The 26,351-nt window shown below is 45.5% G+C and overlaps 3 non-coding genes across 3 annotated transcripts; 2 read left to right on the forward strand and 1 right to left on the reverse strand.

The window, feature by feature from the left end:
* Positions 1 to 10,681: 10,681 nt before the first annotated feature.
* TRNAR-CCU (transfer RNA arginine (anticodon CCU)) lies at positions 10,682 to 10,754 on the reverse strand. The gene has a single exon. It is a non-coding gene; the product is annotated as a tRNA-Arg (tRNA).
* Positions 10,755 to 11,467: 713 nt separating this feature from the next.
* Positions 11,468 to 11,550, forward strand: TRNAL-CAG (transfer RNA leucine (anticodon CAG)). Its single transcript has one exon. It is a non-coding gene; the product is annotated as a tRNA-Leu (tRNA).
* A 10,122-nt stretch (positions 11,551 to 21,672) lies between these two features.
* Positions 21,673 to 21,745, forward strand: TRNAF-GAA (transfer RNA phenylalanine (anticodon GAA)). The gene has a single exon. It is a non-coding gene; the product is annotated as a tRNA-Phe (tRNA).
* Positions 21,746 to 26,351: the final 4,606 nt, after the last annotated feature.

A 26,351-nucleotide genomic window follows, 5' to 3' on the forward strand; every position in this document is an offset into this window, starting at 1 on the left:
AAACTAAAATGATAAAAAACATCCTAAAATGTATGCTGTTACTTCTATGTGTACTTTTATATTTCATTTTATTAGTATATTGTGTTATGAAGAACAAATGAACAAAGCAGCAAATACTAATTATCCTAATCGCTTTACTAATTAGAATTGCATAAAAATACAGTTAATCCTGTGCATTTACCATGTATTTACGTTCCTGATGCATTTTGTGTTGCATATTGCAAACAAATATAGTAAAAATGCAGCAATTTTATTGTTTTCAATGTTCTTTTGGAATACATTGTATTAACAAGTCCTTAGGGCGAATTCAGTGGTGTACGGCTAATAGCATCAGACCACACAGCCTCTCCTGGGCCCATGAGTCAGGGGGCTCGGTGCCCAGGGTCTGGCTGTAATATTTTGGCTTGGGGGCAATCAGAAAGCAGTGGCTCTTGAGTTGCAGCATCCCACCTTTAGCCTGCAAATCTCCCGTTCCAATATTAAAGCAGTAGAGATAAAAGGCTTTCAAAGTAAATGGGGCTTGGATAAAGATACAGGAACAAAACCAAACTTACTACATAGATACAGGAATGAACAAAAGTACAATATTTTATGGATTGAAGAATAAACCATTGAATTTTACCTCTGAAGAGTCCGCACATTTCTATCTACCTCTGAGATATTACTTGATGTCTCTTTCTATTATGTGCTGAGCACCATTAGTTTACTGATCACAGGTGTGTAACGGGGTGCCAGGGGTGCCTCAGGGCTTGTAGTCGTGGCCCTTGCTATCAGGCTTACCCCTGGCTCCGCCGTCACTTTGGGGACAGGAGATGTCATGGTGGGGCAGAGTGTGGTGGTGCAGCGGTCGTCCGACGGACAAACACTCTTCAGAGGTGTTTCAGTGAAATCAGCAAGCATTTTTTATTGTTCACCGCTTCTTCACACAACCGGCAGATATGCAGATATAGATGGTTGTACACTGCTTTAGCTGGGGGAAACCTGCCCTTGGCGTCTTCTCCAGTGGGGATGTACCCGGCTACTCTGCTTCACCCGGCTCCCACTATGGCTACCCACAAACCGGACCCACACCGGTCTGCTTCGCTCTTGAGATTCTGCCTGCTCCTTTACTCTCCGGCTTCTCCTTTATCCAGCTCCCACACTCTGCCCCTGCTCTGCTTCTTCTCTCATGTCCCACAACCAACTGCCTTCCAATCTCACACTTTTCCTCAACAACAATTCTCCTCCCTCCCCTTTCTGCTGCCGGCTCCTCCTCTCCACTGTGGTGACAGCCGTCCCACCCGGCCACTAGGGGATCCCACTAAAACAATATAACAATAATAAAAACATTTTTATTAAACAGCAACAACATTCCGGGCTCCTTTGTAAGGGGTCTGCCCACCCCCTACATACCTCCCCTCTTAAAGCCTGAGCCTCCCGGCAAGGCACAACCCTAAAACACATTTAAAACTAACCAAAGTCATTTTAGTAAAACGACAACCATGTGTACCCTAGGGCACCCGACGGGGGTACGCCAGTCCAGCGCCCGGAGTTCCTCCTGGAAGCTCCCGGTCTTAGTCGTGCCCGGAGGCCGTCGGCAGGCACTCCCGGTCTTAGTGGAGCTTCTGCCCGGAGGCTTTTGCAGCACTCCCGGTTTTAGACGTTTAGACGGCAGGAACACACAGCGGTAACATCTTCTCCAATGACGCGGAGGGAGCCCCTGGCTCAGTCCAGCAGCTGGCTCTCTCCGGGCTTAACAACTTGAACGGTGATTAACAGTAAAACTTCTGCCGGTTCAAAACAACGCCGGTCTTCAAACAAGCCGATCAGGACACTTCACTCCGGGCGCAAAGCCCGCTTCCATTCAGCTTGTTGAGCCCTCACATAGTCCGACAAGGACTGCCCGGGCAGCCGGCGCAATCTCTGGAAGGGCTCATAACCGACGGTGGGCTCCGGTGCCTTGGTCTCCTCAACCCCCAATGGGGGTGACGGGGTCGCTGCACGAGGCGGCTGAAGTAGGTCCATGACAATTACCGGATGTGTGGTTATGTTTTGGCTAATAGCCAGCACCGCCGGGGTTCCCTTCTCTGGGTCAGCGGTCGGTCCGGGCATCACTTCAGGAGTTACGGCTAAGGTGCGTTTCGGGTAGGAGAGTTCAGCCAGCACCGGTCTTGGCTGCGACCGCCGCCGGTACTGGCATTCCTCCCACTCCAGTTCTTGCTGCCATTGAGCAGCCTCTTGTGAGGTAGGCATCCGGGTTACGCCAACTGCGAAGAGGCCTCGGCATCCCACCTCTCGCATAAACCGGACCTTTTCCCCCGGATATAACGTGTGCAGGCGCTGGGGTAGGCCTTCAACGTCCAGGTGCACTCTGTTATAGAAATAGTCATCGCCGGTCTCTTCGTCCTTGATGAAGCCGTAACCCTCCTTCTGATTAAACTTCACAACAATTCCTGTGGTGCACTGCTGCTCGAACTCCTCACTCCGGGAACCAGCCATCATTTCCCGGGCCACGGTCTCGGCAAGCAGTCGCTCCTGTACCGGGTCCGGTTCTGGGGACGGGGACTTCCGTTGAGGTAGGGGTGACGGCTGTATTGGGTCCCAAAAGAAACCCCAGTTGTCCCTTTCCAGCTTCCAGGCGTGTGGATCTTCCGGAGCTTGAACTGGAACAGGTGTCGACGGTCCCACCGCGACTGGCGGGGGTGTCTCCAGGTCTGGGTATGGGATTCCCAGGGGCCGATTCCCCGACGGCAGCCGAGCGGTGTACGTCGCCCGGACCTCAGTTGTGGTCTCTCCGGTCACAGCGTCCCACGTTGTAACCCAGGTCACTTTGGTCGGGCGCTCTTGTCCTCCTGGTACAGCCGGTATGTTGATAGGAAGTGCTTCCGCAGCTGCAGCCGCAGTCTGCTTAGGACGTCCTCGGCCCAGGTTAGTGGCTGCCAGCGCGGCCACCACATCTTGCTGCTGGCTGGAGGTCTCCATCTCGTTAGCAGTCGGCAACTCTGATAATGGCGGCGGAGTCAGTGGAGATGCTGGAGGAAGTGGAGGCGGGCCTATTTTTCCCGCTCTTGGGTATACTCCACCCCCAGTCTCACACATCAGATCGACCCCTCCGCAGCGGTTCTTCTTTTTCTCTGGAATACCGCCCACTTCACATATCTTCATTCGTGCCCTGGGACCGGCACCTCCCCTCTTTGGGCGGAGTACTCCGAACTTCTTTTTCGGCACCGGCCAGCCCCAGGCTCTTCTTTTGGCGCCAACTTTTCGCGCGCTTTCTGCGTCCTTAAAGACGACGGCCATCTTGCCGCCATCTTGTGCCCGGTCCAACGCCTCAGGCACTACTTCTTCTTCCCACCAAGGGATCGGGACTCTTCTCCAATAATCCGGATCCTGTGCCCTAGCCACGACTTGGTCTCCGTCTTCTTGGGTCGGGAACCCTTGCATACAATCCGGATCCTGCCGACTACGCCACATGTAACGGGGTGCCAGGGGTGCCTCAGGGCTTGTAGTCGTGGCCCTTGCTATCAGGCTTACCCCTGGCTCCGCCGTCACTTTGGGGACAGGAGATGTCATGGTGGGGCAGAGTGTGGTGGTGCAACGGTCGTCCGATGGACAAACACTCTTCAGACGTGTTTCAGTGAAATCAGCAAGCATTTTTTATTGTTCACCGCTTCTTCACACAACCGGCAGATATGCAGATTTAGATGGTTGTACACTGCTTTAGCTGGGGGAAACCTGCCCTTGGCGTCTTCTCCAGTGGGGATGTGCCCGGCTACTGTGCTTCACCCGGCTCCCACTATGGCTACCCACAAACCGGACCCACACCGGTCTGCTTCGCTCTTGAGATTCTGCCTGCTCCTTTACTCTCCGGCTTCTCCTTTATCCAGCTCCCACACTCTGCCCCTGCTCTGCTTCTTCTCTCCTGTCCCACAACCAACTGCCTTCAAATCTCACACTTTTCCTCAACAACACTTCTTCTCCCTCCCCTTTCTGCTGCCGGCTCCTCCTCTCCACTGTGGTGACAGCCGTCCCACCCGGCCACTAGGGGATCCCACTAAAACAATATAACAATAATAAAAACATTTTTATTAAACAGCAACAACATTCCGGGCTCCTTTGTAAGGGGTCTGCCCACCCCCTACAGGTGTCCGAATTAGTTTTTCAAGTGAAGGTTGCACAGAGCCTAATACATAGATACGTGAACAGAACCGAGCTTACTATATTAATACGGGAACAGAACTGAGCTTACTGCCATTGCCATAAAGGGAAATCATGCGTAAGACCTCTTTCACTATTGCTTTCAACTATGTCGGTATCTCTGATGCCGATAATGTGAAAAGTATGATATTATAATGCACTCACATAGTCCTTAATATATTATAATGCACAACATAGTACTCCAAATGGTATGATGCACCACCATAGTCCTCCATATATTATAATACATCTCCATAGTCCTCCATATAGTATAATACACCACCATAGTCCTCCATATATTATATTGTACCCTATAGTACTTCATATAGTATAATACACACCATATAGTCCTCCATATAGTATAATGCACCCGATAGTCCTTCATGTATTATAATGCACCCCCATAGTCCTCCATATATAATAATGCATTCCCCATAGTCCTCCATATATTATATTACCACCTCATAGTCCCCCATATATTATAATGCACCCCCATAGTCCTCAATATATTATAATGCACCCACATAGTCCTTCAAATATGATACACTCCCATAGTTTTTTTTTATTATTATTTATTTATAGCGCACGATTAATTCCATGGTGCTGTACATGAGAAAGGGGTTACATACAGAACACATATACAAGTTACAGTAGACAGATTAGTACAGAGGGAGGAGGTCCCTACCCTTGCAGGCTTACATTCTATAAGATTTTGGGGAGAAGACAGTAGGTGGAGTGTAGTTTGGGCGGCAGCTCCGCACGGTGGTGAGGTGGCAGCTCCGCACGGTGATGAGGCGGCAGCTCCGCACGCTGGTGAGGCGGCAGCTCAGCACGGTGGTGAAGCAATGAGGTTATTGTAGATTATAGACATTTCTGAACAGATGAGTTTTCAGTTTCCGTTTCAAGCTTGCAAGGGTAGCAGATAGTCTGACGTGTTAAGGCAGCGAGTTCCAGAAGACTGGGTATGCTCGGGAGAAGTCTTGGAGTCGGTTGCATGAGGAGCGAATGAGAGAGGAGGAGAGAAGGAGATCTTAGGAGGACCAGAGATGACATGTTGGAGTGTAGTGCGAGATTAGTTCAGAGATATACGGAGGAAACAGATTATGGATGGCTTTGTAGTTCAGTGTTAGTAGTTTGAATTGGATATGATGGAAGATTGGGATTTGCAGAGAGGAGATGCGGGGTGGTATTGAGGCGAGAGGTAGATCAGTCTTGCAGCAGAATTAAGGATGGACTGAAGAGGGGCGAGCGTATTAGCAGGGAGACCACAGAGGAGGATGTTACAGTAATCGAGGCGGGAGATTATGAGGGCATGCACTAGCATTTTTGTAGATTGCGAATTGAGGAAAGGACGGATTCTGGAAATATTTTTGAGTTGAAGATGGCAGGAGGTGGTGAGGGATTGGATGTGTGGTATGGAGGACAAGGCAGAGTCAAAGGTCACTCCGAGGCACCGAACTTTGGGTACTGGCGAGAGCATGGTGTTAGTTATTGTAATAGATAGATCAGATGGACAGTGTAGGTGAGATGGAGGAAAGATGATTAGTTCAGCTTTAGGAAGCAAAAGGAGAAAAAGGAGGATATAGCAGATAGACACTCCGGGATTTTGGACAGCAGAGATGTGACATCTGGGCCAGAGAGGAAGATCTGAGTGTCATCAGCATATAGGTGGTACTGGAAGCCATGGGACTTTGAGTTGTGCAAGGCCAAATGTATTGATAGAAAAAAGTAAGGGACACCAACAGAGAGATGGCGGGATGAAGAGGTTGTGTGGGAGTGGGAGACAATAAAAGTGAGCTTGGAAAGGTATGAAGAGATCCAAGAGAGGGCACTCTCATAGTCCTCCATGTATTAGTGCAGACACAGTAGAAGAATGAGGGAAAAGGGAGCGGAGTTCTTCCTCTTTCATCATTGCTTTAATTGTCTCGCCATCCATGATGCCAATACAGTTGAATGTGCGATATTATAATGCACCTGCATAGTACTCTATATATAATAATGCATCTCCATTGTTCTCCAGATAGTGTAATGCACCCCATAGTACACCAAATATAATGTATCCTCCATAGTCCTCCAAATGGTATAATGCACCCCTATATTACTTTATATAATATAATGCACCTCAGTCATCCATATATTATAATGTACCCCCATAGTCCACCATATGTTATAATCCAACCACATAGTCTTCCTTGTATTATACTGAACCTTCTTAGTGCTCCATATTTTCCATATATCATAATGCACACCCCATCCTATAGTCCTCCATATAGTATAATTCCCCCCACAGAACTCCATTTATTAGAAAGCCCTCCCATAGTTCTCCATATATTAGCACAGACAGAGTGGGAGAATGATGGAGTTGAGAGTGGAGCACTCCTTCTTACATCATTGCTTTCATCTGTAATGGCATCAGCGATGCCAACACAGTTGAAAGTGCGATATTATAATGCATCCACATAGTCCTGCACATATAATAATGCACCTCCCATAGTCCTCCATACATTGTAATGCACCCCCATAGTCCTCATCATCTTTTAATGCACCTCAATAGTTGTACATATATGATAAAGCACACCATAGTCCCCCACATATTATAATGCACCCTCATAGTCCTCAATATTTTATAATGCAACTCAATAGATGTCCATATATTAAAATGTATCCCCATATCCTACAAATATTATAATGCACCTCTATAGTCCTTCACCAGTGTACTCACTCATTTAAAAAAATACTTCTTTTCTTTCCCTTACTGCTCTAGTCTGGGAAGCCATGTCTTCTGGTTCAGCAAGGCAGTGGGAGGTTCACTTCACTCTGGGTTGAAGGTGGAGACTGGGAGTTACCTCAGCAATGTCAGCTGATCCAGGAGAGGGAGATTTATACCCGCTATCTCCTCTGGGCCAGTGCTGATTATTTTCAGTTGTGCCTGGGTAGTAAGGTTAGTGGTTTGTGTTTCTTCTGGTTTGTTCTCTGCTCTGGTCTTTTTGGTCTTGGCTTTGCCCCTAGCCTTACTCAATACCTGTTTTCTTTTGTGCTACTTTTCTTGCTTGTATTGGTGCATTTAATCTGACTGTGCCCAATGTGCCCAGTCACCAGCCACTCCGCTATTGTCACCTGGGAAGGGCTCTATGGAGACAAGATGAGAAGAGTACCGCACATGATGGGGAGCACAACAACAATAAATGGTAAAAACAACCTTTATTTGTAGCAAAAGTTAAAAACCATTAAAATACAAAACACACACCTAATAGCACAGCATGCGTCCACCGCCCAGCTCCAAAGCAATATTGTGCGTATTACAAATCATGAAATACAAGCATTAATGACACGTGGCAAAATTTGAGATGACAATAAACAGGATGTATACAGCCGTAACAAAACCCAGAGGGAGAATATAAGCATATACCTTCATAAAGCCACAGGGCAAGAAGAGGCCCAACAATACCAGGACATAGTCAAAAGTATAAAGTTTGCAATAACTGACTATAATCAAATAACCTGATGTAGCAATATACCTATGCTCGTATACAGACCATAAGTCCCTCTAAGGGAGAGGATGGTAAGGAATGTGGAGGCAGGGACGGGGGGTAGGCATGGAATCCCGTGAGCAAGGCCCACGCGTATCGCCGCAAGAAAAACGGCTTCCTCAGGGTAGGTGTGCTGGGAAGGGCTCTGCCAAAGTCCACCCCCCCATCCAGGACCGGAAGGCGAGTGAAAGGTACCCTGGCCCTTTAAGATGTACAGTTGTGATGTCACGTCAACTTCCTGTTCACATGACAACACCGCAGCTGGCCCCAGTCTCCATGAGTCACTGAACTGTGGACTGTGTTTCACTGCTTGTTACAGCCCAGCATGTTTCCTGCTTGCGTGATCTGCAGTGAAGGAGGAGGGAGCAGGGAGAGGATGGACTGTGACGTTGGGCTGTGCTGAGTGGTGAAACGCCGCCGACAACCCAGTCACTCAGGGAGACTGGGTCCTGCCTCACTTGACGTGATATCAATGGACATCAGAGATCACGGAGCCCGGGGGTCATGCAAAGAGGAAAGTGGAGCACAATAGTGTCGAGGAGGGGAGGACGCTGTCGCTGCTGCGCTCTCGCTAACGCTCGGGTCTGGCGCTGCTGCGATGGCTGCTGCTCGGTGGCTCGAGCGGTGGGCCGGATCCAGGGACTCGAGCGGCGCTCCTCGCCCATGAGTGAAAGGGGAGGTTGGTTTGGGTGATTTAGTCCATGACGCCACCCACGGGTCGTGGTGAAGATGGGCACCACCGCTGCTGATGACAGGGATCCCGGGAGCGATGGTAGGGAGCAGCTGGGATGTTGTTTTCCCCCTCCGTGGGTAGGAGTCGGTGGTCCCGGGGCCCGATAGGGTGACGGGGAGGCAGGGTCGGTGAGGTGCAGGGTTGCAGGGACAGCGCGGCGAGGTGCCGGATGGCACGGGTGTACTCACTCAGCAAGAAAGGTACAAAGTCCTCGGTAAACCAAACGGCTGGATGTACGGGTCCCGCAGCCGGCTGCAGTGTCTCTCCCCGGACAGGTGATGGCGGCTGTCTTTCCCTGCACCTTGATGTTCTTCTTCTGACTACTATGGATTCCCAACGGTAGTCCGCTCCCCGGTGTATGGGTACCGGAGGAGCCCGTTTGCCCGCAGGCGCTGGCCCTCGGGTCTCTAGCCTTAGGCGGTAGCTGTATACCCTCACGGTGTGGGCGGTTGCCTTCAATCAGGACTTTTGCTGTTGTGAAACCCCTGGGGTTCCAGTCACATTCGGATCTGAATATTGTCAGCGGCTCCAAGCCTGGTCGGGGTCCGATGGCTCTGCCTGTGTGTGCTGGCTTCACTTCGCTCCCCGGTCGGTACCGGCGGGCCGTCGCCCGTCCCCGGTCCTACGGTTCCGTGTTGCTACACCAGTCCTGCAGACTGCCACCACCGTCTGCCAACCTTGCTGTCAGTGCTTGGGCCACAAACCCAGACACCCAAGTGTTTACTCCTTTCACGTCCACCTCCTGGACTAAACTGTCACTTTTCCCGCCTCCAGGCCTGTGAACTCCTCGGTGGGTGGAGCCAACCACTTAGCTCCGCCCCACCTGGTGTGGACATCAGACACTGGAGGGAGGCAACAAGGGTTTTGTGTTTGGCTGGTGTCCCTGTCTAATGGTGGTGGGGGGTGTTTGAGTGTTATCCGTGACGACCTGGCTAGACCAGGGCGCCACATTAGCGCTGCTCACAGGCACTATTGGGTACACAAGGTATATGAGAGAAACCTTGTTTCTCAACATAATATCGATGAGAACCATAGTATACGGCCAAAAACAATCAATTTATTAGCAAAATTTATTAACATAGACACATAACATACAAAATGCCAACAAGTATTGGGAGGACAGAGAATATTGCACACTATAATAGTAGATCAGAATAATATCCAAGGACTAATAATATAAAGTGAGACAGTGCTTGTAAACATCCAAGGAAAGTTCTTTATGTATTTAGCCTGAATTGCAGCCTATGGAATTATAAAGTGCAAAAGTGCACGTTCTAGCAATAAACAAACAGCAGGGGGAGCCCAAACAATTGATTTATATAGAGATCCAAAGTAAGTGGATAGTATAATTATGCAAAGCAAATCTAAGAGGATTTGGGCGATTGCAGTGTGCAAATATGCTAAAAAGGATAATAACCGGCGGCAAAGCAGGGCACAACAGGCAAGACAATGAGAGATCTACAATTAACTAAGTAAATGGGCTTGCAAGTAGCACATAATACCTCTGTCCACACACCCACGCCTCCAACGCACGCTCCCTGAAGAAGTTGTCACGAAACGTGCGTTGGAGGCGTGGGTGTGTGGACAGAGGTATTATGTGCTACTTGCAAGCCCATTTACTTAGTTAATTGTAGATCTCTCATTGTCTTGCCTGTTGTGCCCTGCTTTGCCGCCGGTTATTATCCTTTTTAGCATATTTGCACACTGCAATCGCCCGAATCCTCTTAGATTTGCTTTGCATAATTATACTATCCACTTACTTTGGATCGCTATATAAATCAATTGTTTGGGCTCCCCCTGCTGTTTGTTTATTGCTAGAACGTGCACTTTTGCACTTTATAATTCCATAGACTGCAATTCAGGCTAAATACATAAAGAACTTTCCTTGGATGTTTACAAGCACTGTCTCACTTTATATTTTTATTAGTCCTTGGATATTAATCTGATCTACTATTATAGTGTGCAATATTCTCTGTCCTCCCAATACCTGTTGGCATTTTGTATGTTATGTGTCTATGTTAATAAATTTTGCTAATAAATTGATTGTTTTTGACCGTATACTATGGTTCTTGTTGTTTATATCATACTAGTTTTTGGCCGTTATGTATATTAAAAGGTACAGTGTGGTTATAATATAGATGAGGCCAATAATGAATATGGGTGAACTACCCCATTAATATAACAGAGACCAAAAAGCAATTGCGGAAGAAGAGATAAAAGAAAGCTATAAAAGGGAAACAACCACCCCAGATGGGACTCGAACCCACAATCCCTGGCTTAGGAGGCCAGTGCCTTATCCATTAGGCCACTGGGGCTTGGTGTTTCCGCTATGCACATCAGCTAGACTTTAACTTAATTTTAAAAACAATTTTTTACTAATGATAATGAAATGATGTTGATGATTGCTTAGACCGCTCGGCCATCCTGACTACTGTTTATGCTTCAGGATTAACTCTTTCCAAACCAGTTGGCCGAAAGATGATCACTACTTGTGATTTTTGTTGAAAAAATGAGATATTGCTGATGAACTTTAAACCCTTCTAACTTCCTAACCCCAAAAAATGTTGTTTCAAAAATTGCGCTGATGTAAAGTAGATATGTGGAAAATGTTATTTCATACTGATTTTGTGTGACATACGGTAACTCTCTGCTTTAAGGGCATAAAAATTAAAAGTTTGAAAATTGTGACATTTTCAGAATTTTCTTCAAATTTCCGATTTTTTTTTTTTCACAAATAATATCACAGGAAAACATATTGTCCTAAATTTATAACTATCCTGAAGTACAATATGTCACAAAAAACAATGTCAGAATCACCGACATCTGTTGAAGTGTTCTAGAGATATAACCCGTGAAAGTGACACTGGTCAGAATTGCAAAAAATGGCTCTGTCATTAGGGACAAAATTGGCTTTGTCCTTAAGAGGTTAAGAATCAATATTAAAACAAGTCATGATATATTTCATTTCATCACAAGTATCTTTCTGCCGATTGGTGTGGAAAGAGTTAATTCAAAGAGTTGAACAGAAGTCAGGATGGCCGAGCGGTCTAAGGCGCTGCGTTCAGGTCGCAGTCTCCTCTGGAGGCGTGGGTTCGAATCCCACTTCTGACATCAGCATTTTTATTTAGTACATTTTAGAAAACATAATAACACTAAAATCTTACATAGAATTTACTCTGTAACGCAGTATTGAGCCGTGGAGCGTCAGCTCTTCTGTCTAACACTCTTCTAACTGCAATATCAGCTCACAATGGTTTCTTATAGGGACAGCTGAGGATCCAGAATGAAATCAATATCTCTTTGTGTAACAACACATTTAACCCTATCCCTGCCATTAATATGGTATAATGTAATGAAAATATCCCAAAGCCTCTCTTAACCCTTTCACCTGTAGCTAATGTGCTGGATTATAGATATGCAGTGTATTAGTGTAAACAAAATAAACCAATCCCTGTGTAATATTAAAAGAATAAAGGAAAATCAACTAAAAATTACATTACATGCCTCTAGGCCCATAGCTTGTAAGCCCAGAGCAGCATCTCTATCTCCTGTTTTCCAGAGGGAGAGTAAAATATTTTTTTTTCTTCTAATAAAATTAAAAATAGATAAAAAAAATAGAATAATGTAATTTTTATTGCACATTTTTTAAAAATAATAAATATGACAGCTCTGCAAATATATATTTGGTGTCCCTGTAATCGTAAAGACCCCAGCAACACATCAATCAGATTATTTATGGTGAACGGTAAATGGAGTAAAAAAAAAGGAGCAAAAAAATGATGCAATTGATTCTTTTTCTCTATTAAAACATATAAAAAAAATGTAATGTTGGGGCCATGTTCACACGTAGCATAAATGCTGCTTACTTCTGCAGGTGTCCACATCACGCAGCACAATAACAATCTTATCTGGTTATTGCATGTTTGCTGCGGTTTTTATATGTTTTCCCTGATATTTGATACATGTTTCGTGCAGATTTGAATCTGGGTTTTTAATGCATTTTAATACTACAGAAAAGCTTTGATTCTATATTTTAAAATACGGCATTTTTTTTTGCTTGTGTGTTTTTCAGGCTCCACAAAGAGGCCTATAAAGAAAAAAAAAGAACCAAACTGCACATTTCAGTGGTGTCTTTAGACGCACCAAGAGCAGAGCTTTCAAAAAATCGCATCCACTTTGCTCTGACATTTAGTCCGTGTTCACATGTAGCGTAAATGCCAGGTTTTTCTGCTGCTTTTTTTTTTTGCACATATATTCTGCTGTGTTTAAGGCTATGTGCGCACGTTGCGTCGGAGTACCTGCAGTTTATTCTGCACGTTTTCCTTCCCTTGGTTTTTGACCAAATGGCTTTTGACCATTTTTAAGCGCTAAAAACGCATGCGTTTTTACCGCGTTTTTAGTGTGTTTTTAGCGCTTTTTACCTGCGTTTTCACCTGCGTTTCTGTAGATGCGTTTTTGAGATCAAGACACTGAGAAATAAAGTTGAATTAGTCAAAAAGAATGAAAAAAGAGAAAAAAAAGTATAAAATTAACATTTAATAAAACTATATGGGAAATTATCATTTTTTTTTTAACCAATCAGTTTTTATTAAAGATTTCCATAACAGAAACAGATTAAACATAACAAGCATACAGAAAGAAAAATAAGAGAATATTAGCCACTTCAAGTTCCGTAGATGGGCCGCTACCCTTGGTGTTTATACAATCTATATAATACATTACTGACAAGAATGTATTTCCACCCGTGTTTTGATAGATTATCTGTGACTATTCCATATTCATAGGTTACTGTTTGTCACCTTTTACTTCCAAAGGGCTAGACCCGCCTGTCTATATGAAGAACCTTACTAGAAAAGTGGTCAAGATATAGAGTGAGTAGATAGCAGAATAGAAAGAGAGGGGAGAAGGAAAAGGAAGGGACTTATACAAGGGGTTGCGGGAGGGAGGTAAGAGGGGTTGTTTATGCACTGTCACTAGAACAGGCTCCTGAATGCAGGGGACTCCTTGAACAGTATCCACGGCTGCCATAGTTTGGTAAACTTCTCATTTGTGCCCGATACCCAAGAGGAGAGTTCCTCCATGTGACAAAGATGCGTTAACTCTGTCAGCCATTCCCCTATTCCGGGGGTCACTGTGGTCCTCCAGTGTCGTGGAATGACTGCTCTGGCCGCAATCAAAAAGAACCGCAACAGGCGCTTCTTTTGGCATCCCAGTGAACCGGGTAAAATAGACAGAAGGGCGATCTTAATGGAAGGAGTTACGCTTTCTCCTGCCATTTGGTTGTAGGTCGCAAACACCTGAGTCCAAAAGTTGGATAGTTTGTTACAACCCCACCAAATGTGTGGCAGCGTACCTTTGTCTGAGCCACAGCGCCAACACTCCTCCGGGACCATAGGGAAGGCTCTATGGAGGTTGACCGGGCATTGATACCATCTTGCCAGTAGCTTAAAGCTCTTTTCCTGGGCATTGCATGCTACTGAGATCTTGTGGGAGAACACATACGCCTTTCGTTTTTCGTCCTCAGTAAGGCTGAAACCTAATTCCGATTCCCATCTTCCAATGTAACTGGGGTCCTCAGAATAGAGGTTCCTGTTCATCATATTGCAAATGAGGGAGATCTGGTGCGTCGGAGGCAAACTCTGCAGGAATAAGTGTTCAAATGGGGTGGATGTATACGGGGAGGGGGGCCTCTTCCCACCCAGCCAGGATCGCACAAAGGAGTGAAGTTGTATGTATTCGAGCCACCTCAATCTCAATCCGGGGAACGCGGCCTGAAAGTCTTCAAAAGGGGGCAAGTCTCTGCCCTGTAATATCTGCCCCAGTCTAATATCCAAACTTCGTTGCCAGCCCAGAAATCTCTCCACCGTACACCCCGGAGGGAAGCCCGGATTGCCGAACAAAGGCATCAGAGGAGTGGGCGAGCCAATCAGGCCGCTTTTCAGCTTTGTAAAGAAGAATAAGTTGTGCTCACTGCAATGACCTGGTGCTCGGGAAAAAAATAAGTCAATCAAGAAGGGTAATCCCGGCACACAGCATATGAAAAAATGGTAAGTCCAGGTATGGTATGCTTGAACAAAATTTCTTTATTTTTCAACAATTATTGTACTGCCCGCCCAACGTTTTGGCTCACGCAGGAGCCTTCATCAGGGGTCAAGAGCACTAAGAAAAAGAGATATGGTATACAAAGAAAAACAAACAGAAACAGTGTTTACAAAATGCATCATAACATTACATCAAACAAGTAATAAGGTAAGTAACCTATTGGGGACTATGCAAAAGAGGGGGAAACCATTGCCGTAGTGTGAGGGGTAACCTAAAGGGATCTAACCGCTAGAAAAGGAGAAATCCTATGAGTATGAAGGGTGAAAGGAGGAAGAGAACAATGCAAAGGAAAAAAGAGATATAGTGAGAAGGAGAGGGAAACAGGGAAAAGAGCGAAGCTGAAAAGTATGCATTAGTCAAGAAGTAAAGGAAAAAATTTTTTCCTTTACTTCTTGACTAATGCATACTTTTCAGCTTCGCTCTTTTCCCTGTTTCCCTCTCCTTCTCACTATATCTCTTTTTTCCTTTGCATTGTTCTCTTCCTCCTTTCACCCTTCATACTCATAGGATTTCTCCTTTTCTAGCGGTTAGATCCCTTTAGGTTACCCCTCACACTACGGCAATGGTTTCCCCCTCTTTTGCATAGTCCCCAATAGGTTACTTACCTTATTACTTGTTTGATGTAATGTTATGATGCATTTTGTAAACACTGTTTCTGTTTGTTTTTCTTTGTATACCATATCTCTTTTTCTTAGTGCTCTTGACCCCTGATGAAGGCTCCTGCGTGAGCCAAAACGTTGGGCGGGCAGTACAATAATTGTTGAAAAATAAAGAAATTTTGTTCAAGCATACCATACCTGGACTTACCATTTTTTCATATGCTGTGTGCCGGGATTACCCTTCTTGATTGCTTTTCAGCTTTGTGGCCTCCCATACCTCCAGTGTCGCCCTGAGCAAAATCCCACCAGGCTCCACCTGTCTCCTTACATCCTCCAACTCTTTTCGTAATAGCCAGGGGAGTGCCCCAAGCGGAACTGGGGAATAAAGCTGCTCTAGTGCCACCCACTGCTTGGTCTGCCGGTGAAAATGCCAGTCTAACAACCTAGCCACCAGGACAGCATGGTGATAGGTACGTAAATCAGGCAATCCGGCTCCCCCCCCTCTGTTTGGGTCGTATCAAAGTCTGATATTTGATCCTTGGTTTTCCCCCTTTCCACACAAAGCGAACCAGTGCGGACCTCAATGTCTTAAAGAAGGCCGGAGGGGGATTTATAGGTATCGCCTGAAAGATGTAAAGGAATCGTGGTAGTATGTCCATTTTGAATGTGTTTACGCGGCCGAACCACGAAAGGGGTCGTTTGTTGTACTCTTCCATATCTTTTAGGGTTCTGTTTAATAAGACTTGGTAATTCAGGGAATAAAGTGTCCCCAAATTAGATGGGATCGTTACCCCTAAATATTTTATTGAGGATGCCTGCCATCGAAACGGGAATTTTTCTTTTAGTAGGGCGACTTCCTCTATTTTAAGGGAGATGTTTAGCGCTTCTGTTTTGGAATAATTTATTTTAAAATTGCTCAAATTTCCAAATCGTTCGAATTCTTTTAGTAGTGAAGGGAATGTGATCAGAGGTTGGGACGTATAGAGCAGGAGGTCATCTGCGTATATAGCCGTCTTAAATTCCCTGTCTCCAATGCTCAGACCGTGTACATTGGGGTTCTGTCTAATGGCCACTGCAAGGTGCTCCATAACAATGACATATAGAAGGGGGGATAAAGGGCACCCCTGACGGGTGCCGTTTCTGATTTCCACCGGATCCGAGAGGGCCCCGTTAACCCGAACTCGGGCCGACGGTCTAGAGTACAAGGCCATTATCTTACTCACAAAGTTCGGGCCTAAACCAATTTGTCTTAATGCTGAGTTCATGAATCCCCAATGCACACGGTCAAATGCTTTTTCTGCATCTATTGAGAGCAGCCCTTTCCATTGTCTCCCTTAGGTCTGTTACACATGTTTCATCTCTTAATAAGGAATCCTTGAGCCGCCACGTCCACGCCCTGTTTGGGTAGTCCAGTGGGGAGATCTCCAGGAACACTGGAGCATGATCAGACCAGACCGCATTCCCTATAGCCGCGACCGGGTGCCACGAAATAACTCTTTGGCTGACCAGAATAAAGTCAATGCGACTGTAAGTCTGGTGGGGATTAGAGAAAAATGTATAATCTTTATCTGTGGGGTGCATGATTCTCCACACATCAACCATGTGGAGATCTGCTAACTTACGTTTTAGGGCGCTCAAGCGTCTCTGAGATATGGCGCTCCTCCCCGTTGACACATCCATTGTGGGATTCAGTGCAAAGTTAAAGTCTCCTCCCACCAGCACCTCCCCCTCCGCGAATTCTGATAGATCCTTTAAAAAAGAGCAGCATGCTTTAGTTTGATTAATATTTGGTCCGTACCACCCCGCGATCGTGTAGACCACCGAGCCTATTTTAACTTTTAGCAAAGCATATCTGCCTGTCTTGTCTGTCTTAGAATCTAAAACCGTGTGGACCAGGTTTTTGTGTATTGCGATTGAGACCCCTTTCGATCTTGATTCATTGTTCGTGCTGTGAAGCCAATGTGCAAAGTATCTGTTATGTAGATTTGGTATGTGGCCAGTTTTAAAGTGCGTTTCCTGAATGATGAAAATTTTAACTCTTTGTTTGTGCATCTCATATAGGATATGTGATCTCTTTTGGGGCACGTTGAATCCCCTAACATTCAGTGAGCCTATTTTTAATCCCGGCATTCTATCCCAGCGCAGCACTATCTCCTAAGGTAAAGAACACTCCGGGTACTAGGGGATTAACACAGGGAAGAGGGAAAGGAGGGGGAAGAAAAGGTTATGGTTATAAGTGGGGAGAAGGCTAGAGTTCCTTTAGGAGGAAGATGAAGGTAAAAAAGGAAAAAGAAAAAAGAATACAAGAAAGTCAAGAAGTCAGCACTTCGAGTCCACCTCTATCTCCCTGACTTTCCTCTAAGGGTGGGTCAGAGGAGAATAAAAAAAACCCAAAAAACTTCAAATTCTCGTCTTCCTCACCCCCAGACACAAGAAAGGAGGGTGATACTTTTAACTAATCCTCGCAACGTGAGGAATAGAACCCTCTATAGGGGTTGTGCTTTCCAAGGGGAGAATCTCCCCCCGAGCCAAGAACTTTCAATATATGTAAGCTTAACAAAATATTATTGTGAGCATTTAAACCGATGCCCCCTACAGGTGTCAAAACTATATAATGGTACCAGTATTTGCTGTTGGTCTTCCTTTGCGGATCATGTTATCAATGCATATATTTATACACTTTCTTTATTATGAGGGAGCGACGGTCCCTCTCCACTTGCTCCTCCGCTCTTCTGTGTTACTCCAAGGTTTGTGCTCACAGAGGCCGGTCACAGTGGGGCCCTTAAATGAGAGCCAACTGCCTCTAATCCTTAGAAAATAAGCATAACTGGGTTGTCTTGGGACGTGTGTGACCGGCCTCCGCAGCCCGACCATCAACAATAAATTTTATCAGTATAACCGTGATAAAGACCACTCGCTCAGAGCCTCATTCACTACTGCTCCATTTCCTCTCGTCTCATCCTTCTCCTCGGGTCTCTGCGCCGTTGTGGCTGCGGGTGATTCGGACCATCTGCCTGCAGACCCGATGGTAGCTCCGGCCACTCTGTTATCTGGACTCGCGGTAGATTCAATGCTGCCGTAAAGTCCTGAAGACCTCTGGGATGGGTAAGCATATGCATCCGGCCCTCTCAGTGTACTCTCAGACGAAATGGGAAGCCCCATGAGTATGGTATATTGCGTTCCCTGAGGACGTCTAGCAATGGCCTTAGAGCTTTCCTTTTCTGTAGGGTCCATCTCGATAAGTCCGGAAGGATCTGCAGGCGGGTTCCCTGGAAACAAACATCTCCCACTGCCCGAGCTTGGGTCATTATAGAGTCTTTCACTTGGTATCTGTGGACTCTGCAGATTACATCCCGTGGGAAGTTTGGATCCACGGGTTTAGGGCCCAGGGCTCTATGGGCTCTATCCGGCTCCAGGTGTGCCTCCCCGGGGGAACCGAGTAGGGGGTTAAAGATTTCTTCGAGTGTTGCATGCAGCTCTCCCGTGGGTACCGATTCTGGGAGCCCTCTGACCCTTATGTTGTTTCTTCGTCCCCTGTTTTCAGCATCGTCTATCATATCCGCCAGGTAGTGGAGTTGAAAAGAGTGAATAGATGTATCCTCTTATTGTGTTGTAATTTGGCCAGACAATGTGGATGCAGCAGCCTCGATTGCTGTGACTCTTTCACCCCAGTGCTGGACCTCATCTTTCAGCATTGTCAATTCAGCTTTATAAGAACTTTCCAGTCTTTCAACATATTTCTCCATGTCATGTTTGGTTGGGATGTTTCTGATATGAGCAGCCAGGCTTTGAATATCCATGGCCATTGTATGGCCCCCTAGAGCGGCTCTGTTGTCTGTTTCAGCTTCTGTGCTTTGGAGCCGTGGAGGGAGCTCCCACCTTGTTACTATATTGGTATGTGGCATTATGATGGTATCTGCTTTCTGCCCCGGTTCCTGGCGTGCATTCATGTGGGGTAGATTAGAGTGAGAGGGGGGGCTTTGTTGGGAAGAGCTATGTGATCTGCTGTCTGCTCCTTCATTCCCCTCCCCCCTCACCACATTCCTGTTCTCAGCAGTTATCTCACTCTGTGTGCCAGCTCCTGTCATCCAGGCTTCTGTCTTATCACTGTTTAATGTCAGTGCGTGTGGCTGCTCTGCTTGTCTCCTGCCGCCGCTGCATGAAACAATTAACCCCTTCTCCCTCCCAGACAGAGACTCACGTTCAAGTGGTGACCTTTGTGTTATCAGCAGCATCTCCTCTGCACTCTCGGCGCCATCTTCCCTCCACGTGGGCACTGACTCACTGCTCATCGGAGGTCCCTGCAGCTCCTGATTCACTCCACCGGAGGCCCGTGGGGCTGTGCTGAGCATCGCTTCTGTCCCCTGCCTGTCTGCAGCACTCCTCAGGGACATGCGTGGGTGGATGGCCTCTGAAGCTGCTGCACGGTCTGTCATGCCTGCCTGACTGGGGCCTGTCAGGTATCTGGTTATGTCTCCCGTTGTCGCTGCAGGTGGTCTAACGGGTGCTGCTTTTGATCTCTGCCTCTTCCTGACTCCCATGGACTGGTTTTGATTGAGTTTACTGCTCTGTTTCTCCGTTTATTCTTGGCTCGGGTCAGGAGCGGTGCTCACATGCGTCTTGTCTCCACCATGGCCAGGCCACGCCCCCTCGGGAAATTATCATTTTTAATGAGAAAATAGTGGTTATGCACATTTTATCAGAAAAATAGGTGAAGTTTCTAATTTTTTAACATTTAAATTTTTGGTTATTGTGTGTGTGTAAAGGAACATTAGAACCCATTAAATTTTGTCCAGAAAATCATGCATTTTTGGAGCCAAAAACGCAGTGGAAAAGCAGGTAAAAAGCATGAAAAACGCAGGAATTGTGATTTTGTTTGCGTTTTGCCATTTCTCATTGACTCCAATGTTAAGGAAACGCTGCAGAAATGGCAAAAACAACTGACATGCTGCTTCTTTTTCAGCATGGTTTTTGACCACAAATATGCAAATTAAACGCTGCAGAAATAAAAGCAAAGTGCAGACAGGATTTCTGCTTTTCCCATAGACTTTGCTGGCAATCAAAAACGCATGCGTTTTAGCGCAAAAACACTGCTGCTAAAAACGCTGCAGAAACGTGGAAAAAAACGCAACGTGCGAACATAGCCTAACTGTCCAAAACAGATGGATGTGATTTCATGAAAAGACGCCGCTCAACTCTTCGATTTTGTTGCTTATTTTTCGCTAGCGTTTTCTATGTGGAGCTTAAAATAACATGGAAAAAACTGCAGTTTCTTTTTTAGATGCAGAATCACAGCTTTTCAGAAGTATAAAACCACAAAAAAACGCGGCTTCACATCTGCATGATTCTGGCGCTTTCCTGGCTCTTACCAATTGCCCTAGTGCATTGCCAATCACGGTAATAATTTTTGGGGATTGAAGTCAGCTGTGTAATGTCTTCTGGCATCAACCCAGAGGTTAGTAATGGAGAGGCATCAGATACCTTCATTACTAACCCAGTAAGTGAAAAAAAAAGACACAGGAAAAAATAGTTTATTTGATTAACGACTCCATCACACTCTCTCATTCACCAATTTATTGCCAAAAATGTTCCCACTATGTTCCATCATAGTCAATGATCCTCAAATGCAGCTCTGGAGACTGTTAATGGCAGTAAAGTGCAGCTATTCACAGGCACCAGGCAGACAGCTCTAATCAGCAGCACCCAGTTTCGCTGAGGGCAGCATTGATAGTGTGGGGAGTCTTGTATCAAAAAAACTCTTTTTTCCTGTGTCTGTGTTTTGTTTTGTAGAACTGGTTAATAATGTGGGTGTCTGATAAACACCTCTCCATTACTAAGCCCTGGGTTTGGTCGGTTTCACACATGCGGCTTTTCGCCGGTTTGACGGATGCGGCGCACGCCAGTACAGTGTATACAGTACAGTGGCAGAGCCGCAACTTCTGGGTCACATTCTCCGGTCACATGACAGCATGTGCTGGCGTGCGCCGCATCAGTCAAACTGGCGAAAAGCCGGATGTGTGAAACCGACCTTTGATGGCAGCTGACATTACAGAGCTGAAACCATCCCCAAAAAATGTTACCCCGAGTGCAATCAGGAAAAGCCACACAAAGTGCCAGAATTGGCACATCTAATGAATGTGCCAATTTTGGGATGGATGCGGGCTGGTATTTTTAAGTGGGGAAGGGGCCAAAATCCATGGACCATCCCAGCCTGATAAGATCAGCCCCCAGTTGTCTTCTTTACCGTGTCTGATTATCAGAACTAGGGGGACCCAAAGTCATTTTTTATAATTATTTATCTATTTTAGTTCCCAGCAGTCAGAGATGCATCCAGGTGTCTTCTGCATGCTGTTGCCATTCAATTTGAGTGCTGTTTCCATCTATTTCAACAATTATTTCAGCCCCCTCAGCCCTCCTGTGGGATCTTCTGGAAAAATGTTCGAGTTCCAGATAGACTTCCATTATACTCGTTACTGGACTCGAGCCTGTCCGCGGATCGGTTTACACTGTTGGCATTGCTAGCACAGCACCAGCCGAAATAGCTCAGTTGGGAGAGCGTTAGACTGAAGATCTAAAGGTCCCTGGTTCGATCCTGGGTTTCGGCATGAGGAGAACTAATTTTTGAAGCAATGTTATTATTTTTTCTTATGCATTCATTTTCTTCCAGTGCTCCATAATTCATAGACCATAAAGACACTTAATATCATAACGTTAAAAGTGGCAATTGTGGTTTACAAGTCTGTAACATTTGCATCTGATACTGACATCTTGTGGCCAATATGACAACTGCAACATTTTATTACACATTGTTATTTACAATTCAAAACTAAAATGATAAAAACATCCTAAAATGTATGTCACACTTTTTTTATTTTTTTTTATTTCATTTTATTAGTATATTGTGTTATGAAGAACAAATGAACAAAGCAGCAAATACTAATTATCCTAATCGCTTTACTAATTAGAATTGCATAAAAATACAGTTAATCCTGTGCACTTACCATGTATTTACGTTCCTGATGCATTTTTTGATGCATATTTAAAAAAAATATAGTAAAAAGGCTGCAATTTTATTGTTTTCAATGTTGTTTTGGAATACATTGTATTAACAAGTCCTTAGGGCGAATTCAGTGCTGTACGGCTAATGGCATCAGACCACACAGCCACTCCTGGGCCCATGAGTCAGGGGGCTCGGTGCCCAGGGTCTGGCTGTAATATTTTGGCTTGAGGGCAATCAAAGAAGTTGCCCTTGAGTTGCAGCATCCCACTTTTAGCCTGCAAATCTCCCGTTCCTATATTAAAGCAGTAGAGATAAAAGGCCTTCAAAGTAAATGGGGCTTGGATATAGATACAGGAACAAAACCGACCTTACTACATAGATACTGGAACAGAACTAAACTTACTACATAGATACAGGAACAGAACCAAAGTACAATATTTTAATGTTTGAAGAATAAACCATTGAATTTTACCTCCGGGGAGTCCGCACATTTCTATTTACCTCAGCGATATTACTTGATGTCTCTTTCTATTATGTGCTGAGCACCATTAGTTTACTGCTCACAGGTGTCCGAATTAGGCTCTGTACAAGCTTCACTTTAAACACTAACACATAGATATGGGAGCAGAACCGAGCTTACTATATTAATACGGGAACAGAACTGAGCTTACTGCCATTGCCATAAAGGGAAATCATGCGTAAGACCTCTTTCACTATTGCTTTCAACTGTATCGGTACTTGTGATGCCGATAATAGGAAAAGTATGATATTATAATGCACCCACATAGTCCTTAATATATTATAATGTACAACATAGTACTGCAAATGGTATGATGCACCACCATAGTCCTCCATATATTATAATGCATCTCCATAGTCCTCCATATAGTATAATACACCACCACAGTCCTCCATATATTATAATGTACCCTATAGTACTTCATATAGTATAATGCACACCACGTAGTCCTCCATATACCGTGTTTTTCCAAAAATAAGACACTGTCTTATATTTTTTTTGCCCCCCAAAAAAGCACTAGGGCTTATTTTTGGAGGAGGTCTTATTCTTGGAGAAACACAGTTGGGGGTAAGTTTACCCCCCAAAAAAGCAGACCCCCCCACTTCCCAGGAGACTTATACTCACCAGACCAGGACGTCTGCGTGACTCCCAGGTCCTCCCTGTGATCTCCGGTCGGTGCGACATGCCGTCCTACCCTGCTGCTAGCTGACACGCTGACACACAGCAGATCACAGGCACACACAGCAGATCACACACACACACACAGCAGATCACACACAAACAGCAGATCACAGGCACACACAGCAGATCACACACACACACAGCAGATCACAGATATACACAGCAGATCACACACAGCCGATCGCAGGCACACACAGCCGATCGCAGGCACACACAGCCGATCACAGATACACACAGCCGATCACAGATACACACAGCCAAACGCAGACACACACAGCTGATCGCAGAAAAACACAGCCGATTGCAGTCACACACAGCAGATCACACACACACACACACACACACACACACACACAGCTGATCGCCGCGCACACATCACATCACATCCAGCACTTATGGCTGCTGGGAATGAGAGCAAGTCACGTGTCCTGCCGCATGTCCTGTTCGTTGCGCTCCACTACACAGCCTCTCAGGATTCTGCCGGCGAGAAGAGATCGTGTCGCTGGATGAGGTGAGTGTGTGTGCGATCCGATGTGTGTGCGATCCGATGTGTGTGCGATCCGATGTGTGTGCGATCTGATGTTTGTGTGTGTGATTTGATGTTTGCGTGTGAGCCGATGTTTGTGTGTGTGATCTGATGTTTGTGTATGCGATCTGATTATGTGTGCGATCTGACTGTGTGTGCGATCCAATGTTTGTGTGTGAGATCTGGTGTGTGTGATCTGATTGTGTGTGTGTGTGTGAGAGCTGATGTGTGCAGGTGTGTGATCACTGCAGGTCCTGCCGCTCAGTGTCGGGTAAGTGTAATTGCGGGGTGCCGCTGTGTATAATGAAGTGTCCTGCAGTATCTGTATCTTTTTTAGCTGCACGGACACTTCATTATAGATCCGCGACTAGGGCTTATTTTTGGGGGAGGGCTTATTTTTGGAAAAACACGTAGTATAATGCACCCGATAGTTCTCCATGTATTATATTGCACCCCATAGTACTTCATATAGTATAATGCACCCAAAAGTCCTTTATAAATCATAATACACCCACATAATCCTCCATATATAATAATGCATCCCCTATAGTCCTCCATATAGTATAATGCACCCGATATTCCTTCATGTATTAAAATGCACCTCAATAGTCCTCCATATAGTACAATGCACCTCCATAGTCCTCCAGTATTCCATATATTATATTGCACCCCATAGTCCTCTATATAGTATAATGCACCCAATAGTCTTCTATATATTATAATGTACCCTCATAGTCCCCCATATATTATAATGCACCCCCATAGTCCTCAATATATTATAATGCACCCACATAGTCCTTCAAATATGATACTCCCATACTCTATTTATTATTATTATTATTTATTTATAGAGCACCATTAATTCCATGGTGCTGTACATGAGAAGGGGTTACATACAGAATACATATACAAGTTACAGTAGACAGACTAGTACAGAGGGAAGAGGGCCCTGCCCTTGCGGGCTTACTTTCCATAGGATTTTGGGGAGGAGATAGTAGGTGGGGTGTAGGTTGGGCGGCAGCTCCGTACGGTGGTGAGGCAGCAGCTCCGTACGGTGGTGAGGCAATGAGGTCATTGTAGATTACAGATATTTCTGAACAGATGAGTTTTCAGGTTCCGTTTGAAGCTTGCAAGGGTAGCAGATAGTCTGAAGTGATGAGGCAGCGAGTTCCAGAAGACTGGGGATGCTCGGGAGAAGTCTTGGAGTCGGTTGCATGAGGAGCGAATGAGAGAGGAGGAGAGAAGGAGATCTTGGGAGGACCAGAGATGACGTGTTGGAGTGTAGCAGGAGATTAGTTCAGAGATAAAAGGAGGAAACAGATTATGGATGGCTTTGTAGGTCACTGTTAGTAGTTTGAATTGGATACGATGGAAGATTGGGATACAATGGAGGGATCTGCAGAGAGGAGAAGCAGGGTGGTATTGACGCGAGAGGTGGATCAGTCGGGCAGCAGAATTAAGGATGGACTGAAGAGGGGTGAGCGTATTAGCAGGGAGGCCACAGAGGAGGATGTTACAGTAATCGAGGCGGGAGATTATGAGGGCATGCACTAGCATTTTTGTAGATTGCGAATTGAGGAAGGACGGATTCTGGAAATCTTTTTGAGTTGAAGACGGCAGGAGGTGGTGAGGGATCGGATGTGTGGTATGAAGTACAAGGAAGAGTCAAAGGTCACTCCGAGGCACCGAACTTTGGGTACTGGCAAGAGCATGGTGTTATTTATTGTAATGGATAGATCAGGTGGAGAGTGTAGGTGAGATGGAGGAAAGATGATTAGTTCAGTTTTGGCCACATTGAGCTTTAGGAAGCGAGAGGAGAAAAAGGAGGATATAGCAGATAGACACTCCGGGATTTTGGACAGCAGAGATGTGACATCTGGGCTAGAGAGGTGTCATCGGCATATAGGTGGTACTGGAAGCCATGGGACTTTATGAGTTGTCCCAGGCCAAATGTATAGATAGAAAAAAGTAAGGGTCCCAGGACAGAACCTTGAGGGACGCCAGCAGAGGCCGGAATGAAGAGGTTGTGTGGGAGTGGGAGACACTAAAAGTGCGCTTGGAAAAGAGGGCACTCCCATAGTCCTACATGAATTAGTGCAGACACAGTAGGAGAATGAGGGAAAAGGGAGCGGAGCTCTTTTTCTTTCATCATTGCTTTAATTGTCTCGCCATTCGTGATGCCAATACAGTTGAATGTGCGATATTATAATGCACCTGCATAGTCCTCCAGATAGTCTAATGCACCCCCATAGTACTCTATATATAGCAATGCATCTCCATTGTTCTCCAGATAGTGTAATGCACCCCATAGTACTCCATATATAATGCATCCTCCATAGTTTTCCAAATGGTATAATGCACCCCTATACTACTTTATATAATATAATGCACCTCATAGTCCTCCATATATTATAATGTACCCCCATAGTCCACCATATGTTATAATCCAACCACATAGTCTTCCTTGTATTATACTGAACCTTC

This window comes from Anomaloglossus baeobatrachus, chromosome 11 (genome assembly GCF_048569485.1).
Source record: "Anomaloglossus baeobatrachus isolate aAnoBae1 chromosome 11, aAnoBae1.hap1, whole genome shotgun sequence".
Classification (NCBI taxonomy): domain Eukaryota; kingdom Metazoa; phylum Chordata; class Amphibia; order Anura; family Aromobatidae; genus Anomaloglossus; species Anomaloglossus baeobatrachus.